This window comes from Rhipicephalus microplus, chromosome 5, assembly GCF_043290135.1.
Source record: "Rhipicephalus microplus isolate Deutch F79 chromosome 5, USDA_Rmic, whole genome shotgun sequence".
In the NCBI taxonomy this organism is placed as follows: domain Eukaryota; kingdom Metazoa; phylum Arthropoda; class Arachnida; order Ixodida; family Ixodidae; genus Rhipicephalus; species Rhipicephalus microplus.
The window spans coordinates 202,517,903-202,538,317 of NC_134704.1; the positions used below are offsets into that span (position 1 = coordinate 202,517,903).

General features: G+C 45.0%; 1 protein-coding gene across 7 annotated transcripts in view; it reads left to right on the forward strand.

The window, feature by feature from the left end:
- LOC142818098 (uncharacterized) overlaps positions 1–18,146 on the forward strand; it is a 39,599-nt gene extending 21,453 nt beyond the window's left edge. For all 7 annotated transcript variants that reach the window (XR_012895565.1, XR_012895562.1, XR_012895563.1 and 4 more), the window contains one exon: positions 18,011–18,146. The gene's annotated coding sequence lies outside the window, so the exon portion shown is untranslated. The remainder of the gene's footprint in view (positions 1–18,010) is intronic.
- The last annotated feature ends 2,269 nt before the right edge of the window (positions 18,147–20,415 follow it).

Consider the following 20,415-nt stretch of genomic DNA (forward strand, 5'->3'; position numbering starts at 1 on the left):
AGTCATTTCTATAATTGTATTCTTATAAGGTAACACCACGTAAGCATTCTGCCTCTTTTTTGGCACTGCTTGTGAATGTTTTATTTGTGCATGTAGTTATTACTAATAATTGTATTCTTAATAGGCAACATCACAGATGATTGTATTCAGAACGGCATTGACTATGGTGACAGGGCCCGTCAACGCAGCACTGTGGTTAGAATGGCAGGGCCCATCAGTGTAGGGTAATCGTGATTACGTTGACAGCGCCCGCCACCATAGTGAAATTGTAATAGCGAGGGAGGGGTCGTCATAATAGCAATTGGCCCCGTCACCGCAAAGCAATGACAAAATGAGGAGGCTCGTTGCTGTAAATTTGCAGTTGTTTTAGGCTTCACCGTCTAGCTGTTCCGGTGGTGCAGTGGTTTGATGTGCAGTTGGGAAAGCAGTCGTGCCGAAAGTTGGCAGTTCTAATTCTCGTTTTGCTATTTTACTTCTTTCTCAGGGTAATGCGTCAATATTGACGTTACTGTTTTCAAGGAGTCGTAATTTTGCTTTTTGTTTTGCAAGGAAATCAAGTTGTTGTTTTTGCCGGTTGTTTGACAATCCTACTGCTTTGTATTTTCAAGGCGCTGTAGGTACACTGTTTGTGTGCAACATGATGCGTTGCTGGTGCACGGCTTCAGTTCGATTTACGCTGAGAAACTGAACTTTTCTCTTTCTTTTAAACTAAAACAGCCAGATGACTGGTCACGCGCACGCCTTCCACGCTCGATTTTTAATTTTCGATAACACTATGGAACACATTTAGCTCTTACAGGACAAGCGTCATCTCGGGATGGGGAGAAGCTGCAGAGAGCACACCACTGCGCGAGTATCTACCGCACCACCGAGAGTTCTGATGTTTGTCTACGTTTGCGTAGTAATAGCACACTATGGGATGAAAGCGACGTGCATATCCCCTTGTTTAAAGGAGCCGATTCGATGACATAAAGTCTGTTTGCTATTTCAGGTGAAGTAGACCTGAAGTGGCAGTCACATGTATTGTGGATTTGAGACTTACTGAAACATACTGTCCAACTACACTACCCTCAGGGTTGGAACACATTCTATGTTGTCCTGTACATCATTTGGCATCAGCCCATATATATGTCGCTTTTACACAGTGACACGAAAAATATGTGGATTGCATTGATTTGGAAACATCATAATATGTGTAAAAAATTATTAGTTGTACCTACGGTATCAGTGCAAAGGGATGAAAACCCTGCCGAGAGTGGTTGTAATAAAGTTAATTTACACACATACAATGGAATCTGCTCGCCCAGGGTAGTATCAATCGGATATCATCGGGGAAAGGTCTTCCTTTCACGTTGGTCATAAAAAAACCGATAATTATACCCTCGGTGATTAACCAAATTACCATTTAAAGAAAAGTAACAGTACTTGAAACAATACCTGAAAGCAGAAAAAAAAAGAGTGTGATTTGAACCAAAGTCGAATACCAACGACACTGCGCCACGAAATCCTTACGGTAGGGCTATCTAATAACTGCCGCATATAGCGATATAATTTTCTTGCCGCATTACGTTGTAAAAAAAGAAAAAGAAGTAAGACATTTCATAACGAAAATTACAACTGACTACCTGCGGCACGACCACTCCCCCAACTGCGCATCAGCTCACAACGCCACCAGAACAGCTAGACAGTGGTGTCTAAAATGACTACAAGTTTGCAGCGATGAGCCCTCTCATTTTTACCATTACACTACGGTGACAGGCCCCCTCACTGTAGTCATTGCTTTACTGTGACAGGGCTCTTCGCTATTGGGAGCGAGGGCGACCACTGGAGAGGCCAGCCCTGCTGTCACTGTGACATAGTAAACGGCATCACAGGGCTCGCCTCTGCCGTCAGTGCGGCGTGCTTGGTTGCAACTCAGAGCCAGTTCATTTTATAGCATACAGGTTTGTTTATACGCTCGTTGTCGCAGTACCAGATGCATTCGAGTGAGTTCTAATGTAAATGAGTTTCTCCAAAATGTCTCTGCACCCATACACTTCACGGATAAAACTGAAATTGGCGAAACAACTCCGCATTCATCCTCAAGTGTGTAGCCCTGTCAGCAGCCACTTTTTTTTTTAACGTGCGTCTATCCGCAAAGATTTCACACCTGGGATTGGAGATGAAATGTTCGGTATGTATGACGGTGTACTTTGCAGATCTGTAGGCATAGGAATTGATTGCCTTTATTTGTACCAGGTTAGAAAGCACGATTTCCAAAGAGTATAATTACAGCAACCATTCTGTTCTGCCATTCTATGGTTAAAGGAGTGCATGATGCGGTATCTACTTCTCACCCTGGTGCGAGTTTTTGTGCATACGCTAAAACCAAGATGATGGATGTTCAATAACTTACAAAGAAAAGAAAACAAACGAGCATTAAGTATTGCGTGTGCGGCAAGCACTTTTGCGAAAATACTTTTTGTACTGCGTTGGGGTTGATACCGTTGATTATGATGTGGAAATTTCAGGAAATCTACTACACATAGAAATTTGCGATTTATTCACACCAGGCAGACGGGCCTTTTCCAGCTGTCTGCAGCTTAGGGCGTCGAGAACGATTTTGTTTTAATGCTGTAATTTTGCGTTGCATATCCGGACGTCTCCTTTGTTAGCAGCCGTGATGTGCTCAGCTGCTGGTAAACAAATTGGTTGATGCCAGAGACCAGTAGAGTCACTGAAAACAAAATACGGTAATTGTATTTAGTAGTAGAGCAAATGATGAGAGCAGGTATGATGGCAACATTCGCGCATCACATCAGTCAATACACTGCGCGCATAGAAGCGCGTGCAGTGAAAGTGAGGATTTGGGAGACCAAATATATGTGGGTGAACTTTGACCTATTCAAATACATGTCTTTTGAAAAAATCATCCAGTAATAATTCTGGTGAAAGTGAAAGGTCGCAAAAACCACGGTTCTTGTGAAGAGTAATATGTTGTGCAAAAAAGCTCTAGATGCCCTCGGGGAAAGTCAAGCGAATTTAACCAATGCCAAAGCATCCCCGTTTCCTTCAGCCACTTAATACCTCTCCAACAACTATTGGGAAAGGTGTTGCCGTGAATCCTGCGAGGCAGTCCATTGTGATCAAAACGTTATCATCACGGCCGGGCACTTTCCGTGCAAAAGCATGAGACAGGTGCACGCCATTAGGCTTGCGTCAAAAACATAAACATTCGCGCAAAGTGAGAATGCTTGGACTTGCAGATTACTAGATCATTTTAACAAGAACCCACTTATTAATGGAACGCCTCTTCACGTTGTGTGTCCATGGCGCCATGCGCATGTGCTCCGTCGAAAATGCATGGCGTGGAAATGACCTTACGATGGCCCGCTAAAAATCTTTGTTGGAGACACTATACATTGCTTCGCAGCTAATACAACGCAGCTAATACAAACACAACTGATGGTTGTGAAGCGAGAAGAGCCACAGCAGAACAGCCTGAATTACAGGAGTTGTCAAACACGTTGCACAGCCGGCAGCACGTGATGTCGTTTTATATGTCACAGAAGGATTCCGGTAGATGGCGCCACAGTATGTCTTCACGGGTCCTCTCTCTGTTACGATTTTGCTACCCTGACAGGCCTCCTCACTTTAACGATAGTCCTGCGTTGACGGGCCCTGTTACCAAGTCACTGCATTCAGAACTCACCTACTGAGGTCACCTATCTTTGTCATAGGTGAACTTCTACTGTGGTGTGCCTCATAATTGAACTGTGGCTTTGGAATCTAATACCCCAGATGGCAAAACCAAAGCAAGCTTGTCCTCTTCTTTGGCCCCTGTTATGTTCTGCTGCTGGTATGTCAATGGTGCAGAATAGGCTGGCGGCACTGTACGTTATACAACTACTTTTTCGGCTCTCTCTCCGCACGGTTCGTTGACTGTGTGCTATTTTCTTGAGTGCGAATAGCTTTTCTCGAACGGCTCGTTCCGAACGCGGCCAGGCGACAGCTCTCCGTGGCTGCGGTTACATCACCTTGCTACTGCTTCCTAGAGGCAAGCTCGGTTGCAGGTCACAGCACGGCGATGCGTGGTTTGAATGTGAGGGAAGTGATAATAGGCAAACACGTCTTGCTTTCCGTGACCATCCGAGAGGACAGTGGCGGCCAGTTCCCCACTGTTTTTAACCGGCACCACGGTTTCGTCTCGCTGAGTGTGAGAAGACGGCGCAAAGGCTCCAGGGCTACAATACCGATGTATCTCAGGCGTTGTATGCGAACCCGCTGTCACTTCTGCTGTTGGGTGCGGGTGTGACTGCGAACACATGGTGCAGAATGTGTGAACAATCTTTGCAATAAATCTGCGCTTTGAGGAATTACTGACAGCTTATGAGAAAGAGGGAGAGAGACATGATGAGAAAGAGTGACAAGGCCTGCCGAAACTGGTAAAACACTGGTATCGAGATTAGGTCAGCCCTAAAAGGAGTGGCTCAAGTTGGCGGTGAACAGATTGGCTAACAGAATATTGAGGTGGACTAGCAGTGGTCACCTCCCCTTTTCTTTGCTTATTGGAAGGGAATAAAGACTGAATGAAATTTGCTTTCTTTCAATCTAGGCTGCAATCACTTGACTGATAGATTAGTAAGACTCTGTACAATCACTTGATTGATAGATTAGTAAGACTCTGTACGATGTAACTTTTGTCTGTTCCATAACCACTCAGTGCTCTAGGCTCTAACTTAAAAGAGATGTGTAAAAGAGTAAGACGCTGTTTACATCTATGTTGTCAGTGTGCTCCGGCGAGCTGTACATATGTGACTGTAAAATTCTGCTACAATATATCTTAAAGTTTTTATTACCTTCAAGCTGCCTCCTGCTTCATCAATGCCAATAATTATCTCCTTGACGAGACTTCGACCTTTCCCAAAGAGAACATACATCAAACAAACGCAACTGCCCCCTAGATGAGCGTCACCTAGTATCAGCCTCCAGCATTGAAAGCATCAGCCCAAGCAAAGACAGTCCTAATAAAATTCGCTATACGCAGGTTTTAGTGGTGTACAGTGTGTGGTGAGGCTTTGGGAGGACAACGTCAGTGCGGCACGACTCTTTGAGCACTACACCAGACATGCCTCTCGGGTGCCTTCCAAGTCACTCTTGTGGTGTTATATTTATTGCTGCTTGCCCTGTATTATTTGCTCTGGTTGTGCCATCTCTGTTTCCTTTTCTTATCTAAGGTGGGTGAAGAAGAAGCAGATATATGTGAACAAAAGTAACAGGAGTATTTTCAGTATACCTGGGTATACTGAAAATAATAGAGAACGTCCAGAGAAAAGCTGTTCACTTCATCTAAGGTGGATAAAGAAGAAGCAGATATATGTGAACAAAAGTAACAGGAGTATTTTCAGTATACTTGGGTATACTGAAAATAATAAAGTCCAGAGAAAAGCTGTTCGCTTCATTTACTCTAAGTTCAAGCACACCAATTCCCCCCATACAGCTGATGACAGAAAATGACATCCCCCTCCTCGAAACATGTAGGCAAATCTCTGTAATTTCCTACAATCACTCATTAAACAGGAATTATCCATCGACCCTGCATTATATTGTCGTGTTTCAACGTAAGCAGTGCACCGAGACGTTGAGTCCGAGAACCGATGGCGTGTGTTTTTTATGCAGGAGCCAAGACCAGGAGAGCAAAACAAAAGCATGTCGTCTTCTTCAGGCTCCCTTTTCACGAGGCTGTTGGCGCGCACATCGTCTTCGTTCCTTGTTTCGGCCGCGGCATTTGCCTCCCCTTAAAAGAGCATCGCTCCGATGCTATAGCTTAGTCAGTGATTCGCACATAAAATCACTTTGTAGAAGTGACGGTGCCTCGCAGAGTCACTCGCTGACGTATGGCTTAATGCGCACTACGTGCACAAGCTCAGGTCGGTGCTGGCGACGCCTTGTGCAGTTTGGGCTATCCGGGACGACTTCATAGGTAACGTCACTTAGTCGTCACAGCACTCGATAAGGTCCGAAATACCTTCTGAGGAACTTTTCGGGTAGTCCCCGTCTTTGTACAGGTGTCCACACCCAGCGGGGGCTGCATTTCCGATGGAGGCGGAAATGTTGTAGGCCCGTGTGCTCAGATTTGGGTGCACGTTAAAGAACCCCAGGTGGTCAAAATTTCCGGAGCCCTCCACTACGGCGTCTCTCATAATCATATCGTGGTTTTGGGACGTTAAACCCCACAAATCAGTCAGGTGTCCACACCCATACCCTGTCCCCGGTTTCGTACGTCACAGGTGTATGACGTAGGTTATAGCGAGCGGCCTGCGTCGTACTCTTGCTGTTGGTACATTCGCAGACGTGCGAGCTGCCTGGCTTTCTCTGCGCGTTGAGTAAACGCGTCAGCACTCGTTTTTTTGTCATCGCATTCGTGTGGCAGCATCGCGTCCAACATCGTTCTTACTTCTCGTCCGTGAACAAGGCTGAATGGGGTCATCCACGTGGTTTCTTGTTTTGCAGTATTGTATGCGAACGTTATGTAAGGAAGAATCTCATCCAAATCTTTGTGTTCGATGCCCACATACATTGAAAGCATGTCTTTCAGAGTTTTGTCAAGTCGCTCAGTCAACCCGTTGGTTTGTGGATGGTAAGCTGTCGACTTGCGATGAATGGTACCGCTGAGCACCAACGCATGATCTAAAAGCGCGGCCGTGAATGCGGTTCCGCGATTTGTTATAACGATCTATGGCGCACCGTGTCTCAGCACAATGTTCTCTATGAAGAACCGGGCCACCTCCTCTGCTGTGCCTCTCTGGATGGCTTTTGTCTCGGCGTAGCGAGTAAGGTAGTCGGTCGCCACTATAATCCAGCGGTTACCAACACTATAGGTGGGAAGTGGGCCCAAAAGGTCCACTCCTGTCAGGTCAAATGGCGTTGTCGGGATCTGGACAGGGTGTAGCAAACCGGCTTATTTCGTTGGAGGTGACTTGTGCCGCTGGCAATCGAGGCAGGTCCGAACATGATGCTTCACGGCAGCGGTGAGTTTAGGCCAATAATATCTCCCTCGAACTCTGCTCAGTGTGCTCGTGTAGCCTAAATGTCCAGATGTTACCTCGTTGTGGCACGCTTGCAACACCTCAGAACGAAAAGTGGTAGGGACGACAAGCAGGTAGGTGGACCCGTCTGACGAAAAGTTCATTTTGTAAAGGACATTGTTTCGCAGACAGAACGACGATAGTCCTCTTGTAAAGGCTTTGGATGCATGCTGGCTTCGTCCTTCTAAATAAATAATCAAGCCAAGTAGCTCAGGATCGTCATGCTGGTGATCTGCGATGGTTGCCATGTCGAGGATTCCGAGGAACGCTGTCTCTTCATCAAAGGAAGCAGCGGACTTTATTGGTGATCGAGATAGGCAGTCGGCGTCCGTGTGTCGTTTTCCCGACTTATACATCGTTATATCAAACTCCTGTAGGCTAAGGCTCCAGCGTGCCGATCGCCCGGAAGGATCTTTCAGACTTGTTAACCAACACAACGAATAGTGGTCACTGATAACCTTGAATGGGCAGCCGTACAAGTATGCGTCTCTCATAATCATATAGTGGTTTTGGGACGTTAAACCCCACATATCAATCAGCCGTACAAGTATGGGCGAAATTTCATAACTGCCCACACCATGGCGAGACATTCCTTTTCAGTGGTCGAGTAATTTGCTTCTGTGAGTGACAGAGTTCTGCTTGTGTAAGCGATCACTTTTTCCTCGTCGTCCTGGCGCTGCACAAGCACAGCTCTGAGGCCAACATTGCTGGCGTCAGTATAGAGCACTGTAGGGGCTGTCTCATCAAAATGGGCAAGCACGGGGGTCGTCTGTAGACGTTGCCGCAAGTCATTGAAAGCAGCTTCCTGTTCGTCGCCCCAAACAAATGCAACGTCATCTTTCGTGAGATGAGTTAAAGGTGACGCAATGAGCACAAAATCTGGAATAAACCGCCGATAATATGCACAGAGACCCAGAAAACGCCTCACTGCCTCTTTATCTGATGGTGTTGGAAACTGTGCGACGGCAGCAACTTTCTCGGAGTCTGGAGGAACTCCTGCGTAACTGACGACATGGCCAAGAAACTGCACTTCCTAAAAGCAGAAGTGACATTTCTCCGGCTTGAGCGTCAGGCCTGCGGCCCGTATGGCCTGCAAGACTATTTGCAGTCGTTCAAGTTGTTCGTCAAACGTTGTAAAAAACACAATGACGTCGTCAAGGTATACTAGGCAGGTTCTCCATTTAAGCCCAGAGAGAACGGTATCCATGAGACACTGGAAAGTAGCAGGCACGGAGCACAAGCCAAATGGTAAAACCTTAAATTCGTACAGTCCGTCTGGCGTCACGAAAGCGGCTTTTTCAGGATCTCTTGGGTCTACTTGGATTCGCCAATATTCGCTCTTTAAGTCCATGGAAGAGAAGTAACGTGTGTTTCGAAGCCTGTCGATTGAATCATCTATGCGGGGAAGCGGGTACACGTCTTTTTTTGTAACCTGATTTAGCTTTCAATAGTCCTCAGAAGGTCAGCAAAAGTACATCGATTCGGTGACGATGTCTGAGCAGGGGATGGAGAGCGTGACCTGTGGGCGGAATGGGGCTGGTGATTAGGAAGAGACACGTGATAAGGAGACCACATTGTTGAAGGTCCTCGAAAACCAGGGTCGTCATGGCAAGCAATGTAGTCGGCGTTGGCACGGCGACCGTTGCATTCTGGCCGAAATGGGCGAAGTGATGTGTCGCGGTACCAACAATAGCGAGCTATATGGCCGGCACCACCACAGTTGAAGCAGAGAGGGCGCTGATCGAAGGGGTGCCAAGCGTCCGTTCTGCGAAATTGTAGGCGTCCTATGTGCTCTCGTGGTGGTGAGTAAGGCGCGGCAAGTGGTGGCTGGTGGCTTGGACACATCGGAGACATAGGCCAACGTCTGAAAGCCTCCTGCAATGGTTGCGACGAAGGTGCGGCTGTAGGTGGCTGGTAGTATGATGTAATAGGCGGGACGGGTGGTGGACGACGGATAGCGTCGGCGTAACTCAGTTGACGCTGATCGCGACCGAGATCAGCTGCTGAAAAAGGGTGCCTAAGTTAGTCACGAACGACTGCGGCAACTGGTGTATCCATTGGAGGAGTACAAAGCTTCTGAATTTCTTCTCGGACAATATCTCTGATCAGGTCACGTAGGGAGCCCTGATTGTCCAGAGTCACTGAAGCGGCGTTGATTGGGGTGGTAGTGGACAAGCGATCATATTGCCTCGATCTTTGGTGCAGATCACGCTCAATGGCAGTGGCATCTCTTATAAAATCGGCCACGCTAGTTGGGGCATTGCGCACAAGTCCAGCGAACAGTTGTTCTTTCACGCCGCGCATAAGGTAGCGCAACTTCTTTCTTCGGACATATTGGGATCAGCCCGACGACATAGGCGCGTCACGTCTTCAGCAAACATTGCCACAGTTTCGTGAGGTTTTTGAAGCCTTAACTCGAGCAACTGCTGAGCCCGCTCTTGACGGTCGACGCTAGCAAAGGTGTCAATCAGCTGCTGACGAAATTCATCCCATGTGGATATACATTCCTTCTCGATTCTCAAGCCACGTGTCAGCGCTGTCATCGAGAGTGAAGTACGTACGGGTGAGCTTCTGTTGAGCATTCCACTGGTTGATGTCGGCAATCCGTTCGTAATGCTCAAGCCAATCTTCAACATCTTTATGTGGGGCACCACTGAAACGATCAGGCACAAGCGGCTGAGGAAGTGTTACCGGGGCTGGATTAGAAACGGAGCTGCCTTGTATCCCTTGGACCAACTGTGGCTGGCTGGCAGAGGCCATTGGTAGAGGTACGTAATGCCTGGTAGAATGTTCGTCGAAGGAGGTCAGCTCAGGAGATAGGCCTAGCGAATCCCCGACTGAAGCGGTGCACTGGTGTCGTAACAGGTGGCTGCGTGTCGGGACATGATGAACGGCTCCCAGATGGGGTGTTGAGCATCGGCAGGCTCGATACCCAGTACCTCCACCAGTGTCGCGGTTCAACGTAAGCAGTGCACCGAGACGTTGAGTCCGAGAAACGATGGCGTATGTTTTTTATGTAGGAGCCAAGAGCAGGAGAGCAAAACAAAAGCACGTCGTCTTCTTCAGTCTCCCTTTTCACGAGGCTGTTGGCGCGCACATTGTCTTCGTTCTTTGTTTCAGGCGCGGCAATGTGTAACACCTCTGTCCACAAGGCGTACACGTCACAATCACACACATGCTTTAACACCTCATTTTGCTAGGACAGATATTTACAAACACTCCTTTTTTCCCTGGACTGTGTCGGGGTGGAACTCTAGGCATGAAATAAATGACCTTTTTTAAGTTACCACAATATCCGCATTAGGTGTTGTGTTTTGATTTTGTATGTTTTTGTGTGTTGTGTTTTGATTTTGCATGATTTTGTATGTCGGAGTGGAATTCTGGGCATGTAATGAATGACCCTTTTTAAGTTACCACAATACACGTGTTAGATGTTGTGTTTCCATTTTGTATGTTTTACTTCATTTACTTACTTTTGTTGTATCTACAGTACTGCATTTTTTTTTATTTTTTATAGCATGCAGTCTAAGAGCCATTACTAAGTTGAGTGTAAAAATTTGTACATTCCTTGTAATCACTGTATTGATATTTTGGTGTTGTATTTCTTTTTCTAGTGCACTGTGAGTGCCCTTCCTGCAAGGTCCGAATTCTGTTCTGTAGTATGTTAGAAAAAGAAGTAATACTAACTTTTGTATCTTTGGCAGAGGAGGTTTGTGTCGGCTTGTGTGAATAGTGAATTTTAGGTTCAAAATGAATTTCAAGCAAATAATGACTTGGTTGAATAATATCAAGTAGAATTTGAATAGTATCTTATAATAAAAATGAGCATATTTGTTATGAGTCAACTTACCTGCACAAAACTTAAGTAAAATTGAAACAGTGCCTGTACAAACACCATTCTTTTTGGTTCAAAGAAAAGTTTAGGAAACTACTACATTGATTAGTAGCAGGGTTTGACATTCAGTAAAATGCAAGTTATAACCTATCAAATATGTTACGTTAAAAAAAACTTACTTTACTTAGAGCATATCAGTTAGTATAACAGGCTTCTAAACAATGCTGAATGTGTGTGAGGGTAATACATTCATTAAATATCGAACAAGGAGTTTCGAGGTAATGTTAATTTCTCTTGGTTATGTGGTTTCATGGTTTAGCACTCTTCCACTGCAGTGAAACTATTTTTACAAGCAGTCAACACATGTGGATGGTCTGTGTTAAGGGCAACGGGTTGGCCCTGCACGTCTCATGCATTTTCAGGGGGTGCTGTTTTCTGTGCGACTAAGAGGGATATTCACGTAATCTTTACATCATTTTCTTCCAAATTTTGCATTCTTTTAACAGAAGCAGATTTATGGAAATCCGGCAAATATTAAATTTTTGTGAACTTTCTGCCAGATGGACCTAACTTTTAGTTAATTGGCATCAATGAACATTCATAATACAAGAAATTTAAAGTGCATAAGTTCAATTCTGCTTCAGTAGCTGCATGTATTTATGCAGAATACAAGAAAAAAAACTGGTTATCTTGGAATACATTGGCAATAATGATACTTAAGTGACAAAAACATGGTTTGGTATATTGGAGTTTTGAGATATTTCAGTTTGAAGTTAGAAAACAGCTTAAAAGTGAACACTGTTGAAAAATTTTATTTAGCAGCTGCAAAAGCTTTGTAATGATTGCCAAAGTTTCACTTTAGTGCCTGTCATAATGCTTGCCTTGATTGTTTTGTGAGCTGTCATGCTGCTCTATCTACAATTTATCATCGAGTGTGGTTTTCCAGCAAATCGACTGTAGTTTGGCCAGGCTTGAATCCTAACTATTTCAAAATGTTGGCTCATGTGGTACCTTCATCATCAAATGCAGGAACAATAACCCATGTTGCAATGCTTCTAAACCTAAACAAAGAAGACTGCGACTCCGATTATCTTAGCACTTGCACTGGGCAGTTAGGGCATGCTATTTGGTCTAATTGCATTACAAATAATAGCCATGTTCATTAGAGTATACCCATTGTCACCATGCACGGGATTCCCCTCCAAGGACGCAGGCTGAGAGATTGAAAAATGAAGAACTTGCTGGTTCAGTGCACGTCACTGGCATGTATCTACATTTACAAGACGGCTGCAAAATTTAGATTAGCTGAAGACTTTCTTTAACCCCGGCATCTAGACGTAATTATAAAGGTTCATTTTGTTTTTGTTTTTCTGCTGTAATGGTTGGGAGTGTAATCAGCCCCAACAAAAAACAAGGCTGCTTGCTGGTTTATGAAAAACAGTTTATGAAAAACATGGATAAACAGGCACACACACACAGAAAACAAACAGCAAAAGCAGAGGCCTAACGACAAGAGTCCTTGCGACAGTCCATCTCGGCAGATGGAGGCTCACCTTTCGGACAAATGGACATGCCCGACGATGAGAGTTGAAAAGTGACGTGGGATGGCTTCAAAGACTTCGGGAGCACCTTGTACAAGGTGACGAAGAACGTCTTGCCCCAGGAAAGCGTGAGGCGGTCATCAGCGGCCACATGAAGCCCGTAGCACCAACTCGTGGATCGCGTCGCAGAGCGCCGACATTCGGGCCCGGTCACCCGACTCCGTCGAACGCCCAGCTCTGTCTCTCTTCCTTTCTACTCCTCCGCACTCTACACCGCACTTTAGATGCAAGCTGTTTGCATGGTTTGCTGGGCAAAGTGGCCGTTGCCTGCATGAAGCATCGCATCTCCGCTGTGGGTTCACTGCTCCGCAGTCGTACCCATGCCGTCAGGCATCATCATCATCATTTGTTTAACCTGAAGGGCCTGTGACATTACATGAGGGGGAATGTAACAATAGATAACTCAGGGTCATAAGGAGACATCACATAAATACTGCTTGAAAAAACAAAGCAAAAAACACAAGAAAAAAAGAAAGACATGAAATTTGGGAGGCAAATAAACTCTAAAACAACAAGGCTGCTATTCGGCCTGGTGACAGTAGTGCTGTAACAATAAATCTTAAACCTAACTTCTTTCAATAACAATATCGTCAGAAAGTCCATTGCAATATGATATGGCAGTAGGTGGAATGATTTGTTGGAGGCGATAGTTAAACCATGGATGTGTTGAACACTGTAACAGTTAAACAGACGTTGTGATGATATCATAGGTGGTGCGATTAGGCTCTCGCGTAGTTGAGGAAAGTTATATTAGAGCTTATGGAAAAGGCAGAGACTTGCCATTTTGCGGCGGGATGCCAGAGGGGTTAGACCAATTGAAGTTTTTAGGTTAGTGATGCTCAGTCTAAAATCATATTTTCAAGTTACGAAACGAGCAGCTTGGTTTTGTATTGCCTCCAACTCCTGGATTAGCTACTCTTGATGGGGGTTCCAGATAGAGGATGCGTATTCGAGTTTGGTACGTATGAAAGTTTCGTATGCCATTTGTCTAACTGTGGGCGAAGCGAATATAAGTGACCGTCTGATGAAACGTAATGATCTAGAAATGCTTGCAGAAAGAGAGCTTATGCAAAAGGCAGAGACTTTCCATTTTGCGGCGGGATGCCAGAGGGGTTAGACCAATTGAAGTTTTTAGGTTCGTGACGCTCAGTCTAAAATCATATTTTGAAGTTACAAAACGAGCAGCTTGGTTTTGTATTGCCTCCAACTCCTGGATTAGGTACTCTTGATGGGGGTTCCAGATAGAGGATACGTATTCAAGTTTGGTGCGTATGAAAGTTTCGTATGCCATTTGTCTAACTGTGGGCGAAACAAATGTAAGTGACCGTCTGATGAAACTTAATGATTTATAAATGCTTGCTGAAAGTGTTGCAATGTGTTTAGACCAACTTAAATTATCTGCGATTTCTACGCCGAGATATCTATAAGATTTTACCTGTGCTAGCATGGAATTGTTTATTATGAGGGAAGTGTAGGTGATGTTGCTTACGGGTCACGTGCATAAACTTAAATTTGGTGCATTTAACTGCATCAGCCAGGTCAAGCACCAGTATTGGTTAAGGTTAAATCATCCTGCCCCTGATCGTTAGTAGTAGAGATATGTCGGTATAGAATGCAGTCATTTGCAAACAAACAGATGGTTGATGAAATTTGAGCAAAAAGGTCATTGATGAAGATCAGAAATAGAAGCGGGCCAAGAACGGAGCCCTGTGGGACTTCAGAGATAATGTTAGTAGCGACAGATGGATGGTCTTCAATGACTGTGTACTGAAAGCGATTTGTTTCGAGATCTCCTCCTCTCATCTTCGTTTCGTGCTGCTTTAAAAAAAACCTGTTTTCTCCGCTTGTAATGAACCAATTCGAAAAATTTTTGTGGCAAAACGTTCCTCATCGGACACCCAACAACTTCCACTGTCTAACTAAAATTCGGTATGGGGCCTGGTGAGTGGCCCTTTAAAGCGCAAAAGGAAACCATCGAAGCTTAGAAGAATCGCGACTTTAGAGGGACGTGTGTCCGCAAGTGGTGGCTATGTGTCGAAGTTAACATGGAAAACAGCGATGTTGACAAAGCTACTGGCGTCCCCTCCGATCTTAAGTTGTGTCCAGAGGTAGCAACTTGGTTCCCTGTGCTACAAGACCGAACAATGTTCTAATCCTGAAAGGCCGAGCTTATCTAGAAATTTTTTTTTTTTTTTCAAATTCGCTCTTTGTGCTGCACTGAAAGCTTCAAAGCGAGGTCAGCCAGAGGGTTGCGCTACGAAACCAAATGGCTGATTACTTGCCTGCTCCTAAAAATATCGAGCCCTGCTGCTGCTTATAGGTTGATGTCAAAGGTGAACATACTGCCTCTGCGGACATCGTCACGTCTTAAACAAATAAATTATCAAGGGAATGCTTTGCAAATTAGGGTTCAAAGAGGTTTCGGTCAGCATTATCGGTTGTTGTGCTGGAGGAAGGCCGGTCATCAGTTAGTTCACTTGACTGGTAGAACCTTTGGAAAGCCGTGTTTTAATTTTCCGAATGTCGTCCTACACTTTTTCTCCAAAACTGTGGCCCTATTAACAGTCTTTTTTAGTTTTTAGTAGCCGAGCGTAATTTTTTGTGAAGCTTCATTGGCTTTGTAGATTTTTCTTTTTTTTTCTACCGAGCTCGCCGCTTCTTCCTTGTGTTCTTGCATGGTGGGCATAAGTGTTTCCGGGACAGCCCGAAAGTGATTCTCCGCACGTCCCGGATCTTCGGGGGTGACGTTGCGGTCGAAATCGAAAGGAATCGGCTGCTAAAACAGCCTGTGTATATCTTCAGGTGATCAATATAACTGTGAAAAGTTGATACCATCTGCAAGCTCATGAGTTTCAACTCGCTTCCCAAACTATGTTCTCTGTATGCGCACGAGAGGACAAGCTTCCTCCTACAAGTGGGGACAAAAGTAAAGTCTTTTGTTACCACCACTGCCTTGTTTATTTTGACAATGCCTTTTTTTGAACTACCTAGAAAAAAAAAAAAACTTCCTGGATAAGCTCGACATTCCTGGATTGCTACTTTCTTCAGTCTTGTACTGCAGGCAACCAAGTAGCTCCTCTGGGCATAGCTCTGGATCGGAGGGGACGCCAGTAGCTTTGTCAATATAGCAGTACTCAATGTTAAGGCCAAACACATCGACACCAAAGGTTGACACACGGCCCTGGAAATTCGCGGTTTCTGCTAGTTTCGGGGGTTTCCTTTTGCACTTTAATGCTGCTGGTTTAGGCAAGTGTGCAGGAATATTCAGGAAAATTCAAGGAACAGCACTGGGCTTTTGTGCCAACATAACACGTTGAATTTTGACGTTTCTGCCTACAATGTGCTCGCAGCAAGGGATCAGGTCCTCGCATTCGAAATGTAGGTCTTGACTGTTATCTGGAAGGCTTCTTGTGGAATAGCAGCTGTCCAAGCCTTGAGAGCTGCAGAATTATTTGGAGTTTGAAGAAGTGCCACCGATTGCAGGTGTTTTCCTCAGAGGCATAGCTACTTCAATAGCCCTGCGCATTACAGGTCGGCATGTTTACTATCCTACTGCTATTTCTCTCAAGCACGCTTGATTGTGTCACGTGTGAAATACAAAATGCGAAAAATCTTTTGCAAAGAAAAGTAATTTAAACACTGGCTGTATGTCATCTATTGCATTGCGTTCTATTTTTTCTTAAATTATTCATCCATAACTTAGGAAGCCCGTCTGCTAACTCCTCAGATAATTTCAGCTACAATCCAAGGAGTTTGTGTATGATATGCACCTTCACATTAAATATATACCATTTCTATCATCTGTGCCAGCGTGAGGCTTGCAAGCTCACTGATATAAAGCACAACAAGATTTTTACACACAATTTATATGATGTGTAAATACAACAGGCTCATTCGCTTAGAATTGTCTGCAACCTGAAGGCGCAGATGAACCCTATTTATTGCAGAGGCGCAGGTAGAATGGTTTTTTAGGGGTTAGGTGCACCACCTTTATCTGAAGAGGGTGTCAGACAGATAAGTTTGGTCGAGTGTCACTTTTTGCTCTGTGAACAATAGCAAAAAAAAAAATTTTTTTGGTGCGGGGGAGGGGGACAGAAAGAGAAATAACGGCCTTGCTTGGTGTGCCATTCACTGGCCACACCACTGAGTTATTGCAGGCAAAGAAATAATCACACATTTCTCAAAATTATCAGTAGTACTAGCATTTGAAAATGGTAGTACTACTGATAATTGAATATTCTAAAATGGTATGGGATCGTCACACCACCGCTAACCTATATAAACTGGAGAAATTTCAAAGAATGGCTGCCAGGTACATATTCAATAAATTTCAACGGATGCACTCTGCTTCCGAACTTCTCAACCGTGCAAACCTTCAAGCCCTGGAACTGAGAACTAAGCATGACCATTTAAAATTTTTTTTCCCCATTATTCATAATTAGGTTAAAACTAATTCATTAGATTTCTTTGTAATTTCTCCAGATTGGCGCTCTAGACACACAGTTTATATATACAGCCACCAGCCACCCGAAACGACGCATTTAAATACAGTTCCTTTTTGAGGTTTTGAGGGCAATCAAAGAATGAAATGAATTACCAAACACAGTCGCGATGTCTTCCTCTATCAGGGCACTTTCTGCAGCTTTAGAATTGCTTATTTTCTCAGAAACAGATGCGTCACAGTACTTTTTTTTATTAATTTTTTATTCCAGTTGTTACAATGTCAATGTATATTGCCTCATTTATATGGGTATAGCGCACCACGTCAAAGAGACAGAGAGACACACACACACAGCGCATGTGTGTCTCACTTTCTTTGTGTACTTGTTGTGGTGCGCTACACCCATATATATGATGAACCTCAACCAACTAGCCCAGCAATGTGCCTTAGCGTATATTGCCTCTCTGTTAATTTTTGTTTTCAATGCGCAGAATGTAAATGTACATGCCTGTGTTTAATTTTTTTTTTAGTGTAAATGCCTGTATTTGCTGTATGTCTCGATATTGTAACCTATGTCATGCCCATTTCTTTCATTTATTTTTTCGCTCGAATTTCGGCATTCAAGTGTATGCTATTCATTCTATAAGTTTTCCACTCCTGTAAAAACCCCAGCATGGGGTTGACAGTATTAAAAAACAAATAAACAAAGACCTTCAAGGCTATAACCCTATTGTTTAAAAGGGTCTGACTGAGTAAAAGTATGGGGCAGCCCTTTAGGTGAGGGGAGAAGGGTAGAAGGGGGGGAGGGGGGCTCACATCAGCCTAGTTTTCTGGTGTTGGTGGGAGAAGTGAATGTATGAACAGCGTAAACTAGAAGTAGTTACAGCATAACTACGGAAGCAACAAAAAAAAACAATAACGATATAAAAGAGTGCTGGGAGAACTATTGTGTTTTCAATATTTACTTGCTCTGTGGTACCTAGTCCCAGTCACATTGCTGACGCGTAATTCAACTAAGTTATCAGCTTTTTTCCTAGCATCAGCAGTGCCCGTGCTTCCTTGTCAGTGCAGGGCACCCCGATGGGACGGTTGTTGGAGGAGCCTCACTGAGGGCCGCCCCTGTTGGTGGTCCCCCACCACCGCACCAAGGTGGAGCCGGCGGACGCGCTGCCGTCGTGCGCCGGCGGCAGCAGCACTACCCGAAACGTGCACACCCTCACAGGTGATTCAAAGGGCTCTGTAAGCTGCACCCAGCTCCTGTCAGCCTACTTGAATGTTTGTAATAGTATTGTGAGGCAGTGTGGACAAATTTCACTTTTTGTACAAATATATTCAAGTGCCCGTTTGGGATTGTTGTATTGATTGTCGAGCATCTAAAAGCAAATTTTTATAATGGGCTGTTTGGCTACATGGCCAGAGAAAGCCTAGTTGGAAACATTATTTACTGGTTGTTTCGTACCAGATGTAAAACAACTACGGTGATGATATTTACATCACTGCTATTTTCAAATATGCAAATAACTTTCATTTATGTGCAATGTTATGTTTACAACTATGCAAATGGTACTATGCAAATAGTTTACAACCACTGTTTGCATAGTTGTAAATGTTGGAACTTTGCAGGAAGGCGTTGTCTAGCTCATTTATGTGCTTGCACTCTGCGAAACCTCTTGCACGCAAGGGGGCTAAGGAACGACATATACACAATAATTAATACGAACCAACAATATTTGTTGCACCTCCCATGCTATAAAAAGCCTGTAGCATAAAAGAACCACTTTAAATGCCGAAGTAGTCACCAAGGCATATTTAATGTTATTATGGGTGGGTGTACTTGAGCCTGCCAAGCATGACAAATGACTTTTAGAATTATGTAATTATTGTTACGTGAGTAACGAGTCAAAATATTGCAAATATATTTACAAAATACATTTAAAAGAGTGGTCGCAGCGCTGGTTAGTCTGGCTTTGAGCAGCAAGCGACCTTCATTCTCTTTTTCGGGTGCACACGCACACTGACAATATGCATTGTAGGAGCCTACATGTAGCAGAACCCCCTTCGGCAGAGGTGCCGTCTCGGCGCATTTAGACATCGGCGTCATTGGGCTGTACTGCATCAGGCATGGGACGTGTACAATGTCGCTGGCCCGAGGAATAGATGAAGACGACGAGGCAGCAGGAGCGATTTCAAAAGCGATGGGAGTCACTGCACGAAGCACTCTGTATGGCTCTGTGTACTGAGAGAGCAGTTTGTCAGACAGGCCAATGTGCCTGGTCGGAGACCACAGCAGAACTAACAAACCAGGCAAAAAGTGCACATCGCGGTGTCGTTGATCATACCGACGCCGTTGGTTTTCTTGGGAGGTCAGAAGGCGAGCACGAGCAGCTTCGCGTGTGTGGGCGATCCGGCTGATGGCGTCCAGGGCATATTCTGTGGTCGGAGCTGGTGCCAACGGAATGACTGTATCGAGGGGCAATATAGGTTTGCAGCCGAACAACAGAAAAAATGGAGAGTAAGCAGCTGGGTCAAGCCACGAAGAAATGTAGGCAAATTTCACGTACGGTAGTGCGAGGTCCCAGTCAGAGAGGCCTGAGGAAAAGTACTTTGGAGGCATTTCTGTTAGGGTTCGGTTCAGACGCTCCCTGAGGTCATTTGTTTGAGGATGGTACGACGTAGTGATCTTTTGGCACGTTGCACATGAGCGTAGGTCGTCCGTTATGACTCTGGATAAAAATGTGTGGCCTCGGTTCGTGAGCAGCTAGTGTGTAGCACCATGTTGCAAGATCACGCGGCGTAGAAGAAAATCGGCGACGTCTGTGGCGCAACTTGTCGAAAGGGCATGTGTGATGGCTTAGCGTGTGGCGTAGTCAGTGGCCACAGCTATCCACCTATTGCCAGCAGAAGACAGGCAAAAAGGGCCGAGTAAGTCCAAGCAGACGCGAAAGGAAGCTTCAAAAGGAATGTTGAGTGGTTGAAAGCGCCCAGCCCGAAGCGTCGACGGTGTTTTGTGGCGCTGAAATTCCTCACACGTCGCGATGTATTTTCTGACGGAGCGTGCGAGACCTGGCCAATAGAAGCAATGGCAAATCCGGTCGTATGTGCGGGGCACGCCAATGTGACCGGAAGTAGGAATGTTGTGAAGTTCTTGGAGTATAGCCGAGCGGAGGTGTTTGGGTATAGCAAGCAGCAAAGATGGGCCGTCTGAATGGAAGTTATGCCGGTATAATGTACCAGTCTGGAGTACAAACGAACGATGGTATCGGTTCGATCGAGAGTTGTCGACGCGCTCGATGATAGCCCGTAAGGCTGCATCATTGTCAGGTACGGCAGCCGATTCGCCAACTGGATAGCGAGAAAAGGAATCGGCGTCCTGATGCAGGCTTCCAGACCTTTATGTCACAGCAAAGGTGTATTCTTGAAGTCGCAGAGCCCAGCGACCAAGTCATCCTGTGGGATCTCTTAAGGATGAAA